Here is a 6,440-nt window from a genome sequence, read left to right as displayed (position 1 = left end):
TATTTTTATTTTCTTGTTGGACACGGTTGGGACACGGCAATTTAGGGACACTATTTGCTTCTAGAAATTCCCAAAATTGAGCACAACTAGTTTTCCATAATTACCTATCAAGAACCTATTATTCCTACCTTTCCATATATACCAACAAAAGTACGCAACAAGGCCAAAATTTTTAAGGGGACCGATTTTTGTTCCTCGTGAAGCAATCAACTCTGCCCCCATAATCAACTTTTGTAAGATTAACATGGACCGGGAGAGAATTTTTACAGCATTTCCAAATAAAAAAACTTCACATTTTCCGTAGCTTGGCAATGCCAAACAGCTCTCTCCAAAAGGCTTTAGAAACATTAATGCTCCGTAATGCTATGGATCTCAAAATATTCCACGCAGATGCTTTGATAGCCGAGTACGTTAGTGCTTTCGCTAGAATTTGGAGTGTCAAACTTTAACTCTTACATATACTAATCTAACTTCTAACACTTCTTGTCTTGAAAAAAATTTAAATAAATGCAAGATAATAGGCACATTTAACCGAAAATTTGCCAGATGACTCTCTAGCTCATATCAATTGATGATCCATGTAAGAAAATCTCACAGGGTAAATTACTTGATTTTGACAATCCACCCGAAGCCCCCCATACAACATTTTAGCACACAAAATAAATTTGTAGGGAGAAAGTGTGTCTCCTTGCCTTAGTCCCGCGTTGATTTAAATAAACCAACGGAATTTAAACTATTGTCTGCTTTCCATGTCTTGGCCGCGGAAACCTCTTCAGGGAACTTCAAGGAGAACTCGATGATAAATGGCACCCCATGCAGGCGGGCTGGTGAACATGGCACAACTAAATTATGGGGATCCTTCCTCAGAACCCGATAACCAAGTTCAGGACTACGAGATGCATTTGAGAAATAATGCAACAATGATTTCCAAAATGTCTTGTTCCTCCTGACGCTTGCCAGACCGGCTGCTGCAAGTTCACCAGGTTCAATCGCAGAACCCAAATGACTTCGTTGAGACTTGAGCTCTGTTAATGGATCGAACATCTTTCTGATAGGGCGGAACCGAACCTTTGGCCTGCTTGCTTTAGAGCAATCACTTTCTGATGGAGAAGGCGAATGAGGCACTGCCAGTTTATAGCAGATAGTGATTTCTGAAAAGTTAGAGCATTTCCTCTCCCCCCACAGTTGATTGTTAGTTCCACCCAAAATTGTAAAAAAGAAAAATAAATCAATCAGTGAGTCAATACTCATTTTTGGGAATTCAAACACATGGAACCCAAATATAGGTAGGAAATTCTAGTTTCACTGTTTGAATTGATGCTGAAAAAAAAAAAGCCCTCAGCAGATCCATTCTCAAAATAAGAAAATATGAAGCATCAGGACCACTTTGACAAAATAAAATTCAAAGAAACAAATAAATAAACAACCGGTGTCATCACTGAATTACAAATTTTGCAAAGCAGACCCATCTCAAAAGGATTTTATATTGCACTATTGTAAATGAGAATCAATTTTTTTATTGGGAAGAACCGAAGAAAGTAATAAGAATCACAGTCACACAGGAAGTACCACTAGATTGGCCAAGCCAAGATTCGGAATCTAGGCATCACTCAAATTCAAATTTATCAAAACACAACTATCATACAAAGTACACCTTTGTAATACATAAAATACATATAAAATGTAACCACTTCACACATATAAAATTTATAATTATCATACAATCTTACTGCTTTTCTCACTAAGAAAGCAGGAACGCACATAAAATCCACTGCTAAGACCAAACAAAATGGAAGAGAGAAAAAGTTCAAGAGAGAACAAACATATACCACCAGTAAATCCCCTACCACTATAAAAAACAAGCATACCTCTTTTGTTCTACAAAGAAGAGACCTGCTGCATTTCAAATATTGATCTCTAACTATAAACTATTTTCAGTGTGTAAAAAACTACACCAAAAGGCAACAATATTGTTGACGAAAAAGCAATCCAGCCTTTGTTAAAGGAGCAAACAGCTTCACAAACCACAATAACATTTAAAGAACATTGGTTACAAGATCACAAGGAAGCTTAACAAGGCTTGGGATGCAAATCTCTGCTCCACATGAACGAATGTCAAGATCCCTAACTTTTTGCTCTTTCAGGTCTAACCAACAAGTGACTCATTAATTTGTGTTAAGAGTACTACTGAAATTTGAATGAGCTAAAATACTTCCCAAATTTTATTTTATTTTTATATACTCAGCACGAGAAAGCTATAGAAAGTTTGGTCCAGCCTGTCCAGGACTCCTAGACCATGAAATCCTTCATGACCCATAATTCAATAATATCATCATCATCAATACAACTCAAGAACAAGCATCCACCCAAAACCCCCAAAGTCCTGCAATGATTACCCGAGATATTTGGGAGTTGCACCTCCCAATAAACTGTTTCAAACCATGTGTGCAAAACTACACCAAAATGCAACACACTTGTGGACGAAAAACCAATGTTAAGCATGCAAACAGCTTTCATAAACAAGGCTTGGGATACAAATCTTTGTTCCATGTGAACGAATGCCAAGATCCACGACTTTTTGCTCTTTCAGGTCTAACCAACGAAGTGTCAGATTAATTTGTGTTAAGAGTACTTCACTGCTGCTATTTGAATAAGCTAAAATACTGACTTCCCGAAATTTTGCATATAGGTTCAAGAAATCAATAGAAAGTTTGGTCCAAGACTCCCGGACCATGTAATCCTTCATGACCCATAATTCAACCCTATCATCCTCATCCTTACAACTGATACAACTGAAGAACAAGCATTCACCCGAAACACCCAAATCAATGTAATTACCCGACATGTTTGGGAGTTAAACCTCCCAATGGTTTTCATCCCCGAGATCAAAAGCAACAATAAATCTATCCACATGTGAATCGGGCTCGCGAGTAGCTACCCAATGCACAGCACCATTAAAAAATACGCCATAACACAAATCTGGAAACATGTGTGTAAGGATATGAGGGAAATTGCAATTAATCATTCTCCAAATATTGGATCTTAAACTATAAACTATTACTTCATAGTGGAAGGGGACACTTTTATCATCAAAATATCTAGAAATCCTTAGAATCTTGTAATCGTCATTCACAGAATCATAGCCAAATCCATAAAATCGTTGGAAACGACTGTATTTGAAAGAAGGTGGTGACACACGAGGTATAAGTTGGTATTTCTTGGTGAAAGGGTTTAACAAATTGAGGATTGCATGCATATTAGAATACAAACAGATCAAGCCATTGCAAGAATCTATTATACGAAAGTAGTCTAATTTCAGATCAATCAAATTGATTGCTTGTGGAAGAATATCATCATCATGTTTCAGGATATCATCAAGAGAGTCAAATGCTACAGAAAAGAGGTTGCCGTCTTCAAAAATCACACTTAGGTCAGTGCTGGTTTTGAGTGATTGATTGAGTTGCAAATTGATGAAGTTAGGGGAGTCGATTAGGGCACACCATTGTTTAGAAACGCACCTGAACCGTAGCAGAGTCTGTACGGGAAGTCGAGAAAGAACGTCGGCGATCAAATCCTCCGGGATGTCCGACATTGCTGCTTCAAGTTGCTCCCCTCCTAGGGTTCGAGGTTTTTACAGAAATGAGGCGAGGGAGTACAGTATGTGGAGGAAAGTTTGGGATTTTTTTTTTTTTTTTTTGTGTCTCCCTTAACCTCGGTCGATGTCGAAAAATTAAAATTAAAACAAATAAATTTGATACTTCCTAACTTTTGGTGTAGGCCGAAAGTTAACAGCCAGATTTTTGTGGAGAAAGCAACTTTTTTTATGAAAATCTATTTCGCTTGCATATTTATATTTTATAAATAAATAAATAAGAGTAAACCAAATTCTATTTGCCAAAAAAAAAAAAAAAAAATTACAAATATTTTGATGGAACTACTACTTTGTTGTAAGATTAACCATTTTTGCTTTAGAGAGTTCTTATAATCAATCTTTTAGTTCACTCAAAATATCATAGTTTGGGCAGTACTCAGTGCTATACTCGGTATAGTGCCCCGACTCTCTCAAAAAGGTGTATCTGTTTTTGAGATCCCTCCCATTAATTTGGCATATATATATTATAACTTTAAATTAAAATAATATAAAAAAAATTAGTTAAATTACATCATTAACTTTTACTTCTTCTTTTTTTCTTCCTTTAGAAATTCCTTGCCACAAACACAACTGAGATAGACATATGAAGTTCTTTCAGAAATTCTGGCAGTTTTTAATGGTACTAGCAAAAGTGCACGTTCACAATGCACGTGATAAAAAAGGTTTTTGGAAAAAAATATTACTTTTGAAAATTTCTCAATATTATTGAAAATAATAAGTTGAAAAATTTAAGTGTAGAATTAAAATATGAGATGGCGTGCTATCATATAAACTACTTTATATATATATATATTTGTAGAGACATAATAATATTGTAACCACATTATAAACTGTTTTTTTTTTTTTTTTTTCTTGTCTTATAAATATTTCTTTTTTAAACTTGTACAAATAAGTTCACATCTCCAAAACAAAACAACAATTATGAGTATATAAACTATTCTCGGCTTGCAATAATAAGTCTAAAACATAGTTGTCGCAACTTGCATATTCTTCCCAAATTTTGTTCGGTAATTTATTCTTCATAATTATTTTCATCAATTATCCTAGAAAAGCTCTAATACTTAATCATTTCAGTCATCAAATTGTTGAAACCAAAAAAATAATAATAAAATTAAATTAAATACAAAAAACACCCAATCGAAAATGCCAAAACCCCGCAGTAGTATTGTGTTTTTTTGGTTTTTTTTTGGTTCTTGAAAATGAATGATGGAAAGTCCGTTGCATCACAATATCATCCACAACATAATCCACTTAAGGGAAAACAAGAGATTTGGAAATGCACTTTGAGTTGTTATATTCATATTCATTGTAAGAAGAATTATGTTTCACCTTAAATTGAGCCTAACTTTCTAAAGGCTTACAGGGAGAATTGGATAATTAATTTATTCAATTCTAAAAAAAAATTTATGTAACAAACAAGTATCGCAAATTCGATTATGAATTAAAAATATAAACACCAATCACTTGCATGCCAATATTTCTCTATAAATAATGTTGTATGCATCATTTTAAAAAAATAAATAAAATAAAAAAGAAAAGAAGACACCGATGAAAGAAAAAAATGAAGGGTTTTAGTATATAATTTATCTTCTTACTTTTTTTCTGACATTTAATTACAATTGACTAATTGACTCCATAAATCATAGTACTTGAAAATAATTGCAAATAAGAAAGTAAGAACGGGCTTAAGGTTACCCAATATTACTGCCAGAGTTGGAGAGTCATAGTTGACACCTTTATATCCAAATATCTTTAAGAATTTCCTGCAACAAATAAAATTTTATTTTTTTAATTTTTTGTTTTAGGTAACAAAACTTTTATATATAATTAAATAGATCAATTTTATCGTTAGGAACAAATTGTCTATTTTGTTGGTTGTTTTGCTTCACAAGTAGAATCGCGCATTCTTTAAATCATATACCCCAGGCAGCTATGGAGGAAGAATTTGCATTGGAGGGCAAAGTGATAGAAGGTCACTTGTTTCTGCCAAAAATAAAAAGAAAGGGAAAAAACTAAGATATTTTATTTTAGTACTAATATATGAGCATGCACAAATATTATTAAGTTAATAAAAAAACAAATAACTTGTTAAATATATATGTATATATATAAGAAATTTGTGGAATTGAAATATGAAAAATGGAAAAAGAATGAGGATGCCAAATTCATTATTGTAAACATTGAAAACCAAATTGTTTATCCCTATGTTCATGGCTACTTTATTTGTCATTATTATGCCCAACTCGTGTACTCTCTCACTACTGTTGAGTGTGCGTAGCGGAATGGTTGTGGAATATAATATGGATAGATAATCTAGAGAAATGGTAAATAGATTCAACTTACTCTTTTATCCAATTTTTACTTAATTTAATTTTACCGAAATAAAACTAAAATCAAACCACAAAGCAAAAATAAAGTGGAAGTAAAGTAAATAGAGTTTGAGAGATGACACCAGAATTTTATCGAGGAAACCCCAATTGGTATAATAGACCAATTGTAACAGGAAAAACCTTGTTGGACTGTGCAGTCCTGAGATAAACGATCAACTATCTTTGAAGCAAAGTATACCGAACTTTGACTCAGTCTCACGCCCTATCGTTCTACCAAAAACCAATTGCGCATTGACAATCCCTGGCTTTGCGACTCCCCCGTCCAACGACTCTCGACCTCAGACTTACTCTTGATCTCTGTAGAAGAGTTGCAGGTAGATCAGACAACACTCCATGAATGTTCTGACCCCTTCAAAGTGTGATCACTTCACCCCTTTTCTTCTAGATCTGAATTTGAT

The 6,440-nt window shown here is 34.0% G+C and overlaps 1 pseudogene; it reads right to left on the bottom strand.

Annotated features, from left to right (window-relative positions):
* Window positions 1–1,323: 1,323 nt before the first annotated feature.
* LOC132283057 (F-box protein CPR1-like) lies at window positions 1,324–3,803 on the bottom strand (annotated as a pseudogene).
* Between the last annotated feature and the right edge of the window lie 2,637 nt (window positions 3,804–6,440).

The sequence above is a fragment of the Cornus florida genome, unplaced genomic scaffold, assembly GCF_030987335.1.
Source record: "Cornus florida cultivar Cherokee Brave unplaced genomic scaffold, ASM3098733v1 CherokeeBrave_3.0.0_Hap2_Chr11, whole genome shotgun sequence".
Lineage (NCBI taxonomy): Eukaryota > Viridiplantae > Streptophyta > Magnoliopsida > Cornales > Cornaceae > Cornus > Cornus florida.
The sequence above is the reverse complement of the archived record's forward strand: the minus strand, read 5'-3'. Positions and strand labels throughout refer to the sequence as shown.